The sequence below is a fragment of the Corapipo altera genome, unplaced genomic scaffold (genome assembly GCF_003945725.1).
Source record: "Corapipo altera isolate COAL_440 unplaced genomic scaffold, ASM394572v1 57641, whole genome shotgun sequence".
Taxonomy (NCBI): Eukaryota; Metazoa; Chordata; class Aves; order Passeriformes; family Pipridae; genus Corapipo; species Corapipo altera.
The window spans coordinates 1-1501 of record NW_020889278.1 but is presented as its reverse complement, the minus strand read 5'-3'; the positions used below and the strand labels follow the sequence as shown (position 1 = coordinate 1501).

The 1501-nt window shown below is 55.9% G+C and overlaps 1 long non-coding RNA gene across 1 annotated transcript in view; it reads right to left on the bottom strand.

Moving 5' to 3' along the window:
- LOC113942181 overlaps positions 1-1495 on the bottom strand; it is a 2244-nt gene extending 749 nt beyond the window's left edge. Inside the window, exons 1-2 of the long non-coding RNA XR_003525862.1 lie at positions 873-1495; positions 399-775 (exon numbers count right to left, since the gene is read on the bottom strand). This is a non-coding gene — a long non-coding RNA (uncharacterized LOC113942181). The remainder of the gene's footprint in view (positions 1-398; positions 776-872) is intronic.
- Between the last annotated feature and the right edge of the window lie 6 nt (positions 1496-1501).

Here is a 1501-nt window from a genome sequence, read left to right as displayed (position 1 = left end):
GTTGGCCAATGGTTGCCTTGGTTGGCCAACTGTAGCCTTGGTTGGTCAATAGTATCCTTGGTTGGCCAACAGTAGCCTTGCTTGGCCAACTGTAAGCTTGGTTAGTCAATAGTAGCCTCAGTTGGCCAAAAGGAGGCTGGGTTGGCCAATGGTAATCTTGGCTGGTCAACAGGAGATTGGCCAACAAGAGGTTGGCCAATGGTAGCCTTGGTTTTTCCACTGTAGCCTTGGTTGGTCAATAAGAGGTTGGCCAATGGTAGCGTTGGCCAACTGTAGCCTTGGTTGGTCAACAAGAAATTAGCCAATAGGAGCCTTGACTGGCCAACGGGAGATTTGGTTAACCAACAGGAGACCTGGCCAACTGTAGCCTTGGTTGGCCAATGGGACACTGGGTCAACCTGAGACTCGGTTGGTCAACGGGAGGTTGGCCAATAGGAGTCTCAGCCAACTGGACACTTGGTTGGTCAACGGGAAACTTGGTTGGTCAACTGGACACTCGGTCAACTGGAAACTTGGTTGGTCAACAGAAGACTTGGCCAACAAGATGTTAGCCAATGGTAGACTTGGTTGGTCAATGGGAGACTTGGTGGTCAATGGAAGACTTGGTCAACTGGAGGTTGGCCAATGGTAGTTTTGGCCAATGAGAGGCTTGGTTGGCCAACAGGAGCTTGGTCAGTGATAGTTTTGGCCAACAGGAGACTCGACTGGCCAATGGGAGGTCGGCCAACAGGAGACTTGGCCAACTGGAGCCGTGATTGCCCCGACCCTTGGCCAACTGTACCCTGGGCCAACTGTACCCTGGGCCAACTGTACTGTTGGCCAACTGTACCCTGGGTCAACTGTACCCTGGGTCAACTGTACCCTTGGCCGACTGTACCCTTGGCCAACTGTACCCTTGGCCAATCAGAGTTTGGTCACCTGGAGCCTTGGCCAACCAGAACCTTGGCCAACCAGAGTTTGACTACCTGGACTCTTGGTCAACTGTACCCTTGGCCACCGTCTCCATGGTCAACCACAGCTTGGCTACCTGGATCCTTGGCCAATTGTACCCTTGGCCAACCGTAGCCTTGGCTCCCCGTAGTTTGGCTACCTAAAGCCTTGGCCAACTGGGTCCCCTTGGCCAACCGGAGCCTTGGCCAACCGCCTGTAGCTCTGCCTGTACCTTGGTCACCACCTGGACCCTCGGCCACCTACACCTTGGCCACCTGGAGCCTCAGACACCTGAGCCCTCCCCACCTGGACCCCGGGCTACCTGGACCTCGACTGTCGGGAGCCTTGGTCGCCTGTACCTTGGCCACCTGGACTCTTGGCTACCTGTACATTGGCCACCTACACCGTGGCCACCGGTAGCCTTGACGACCTACACTCCCTCCACCTGTAGCCTTGGCTACCCGTGGCCTTGACCATCTACACCTTGGCCACCAGGAGCCTTGGCCACCTACACCTTGGCTACCGGTAGCCTTGGCCACCTGTACCCTCTCCACCTGTAGCCTTGGCTACC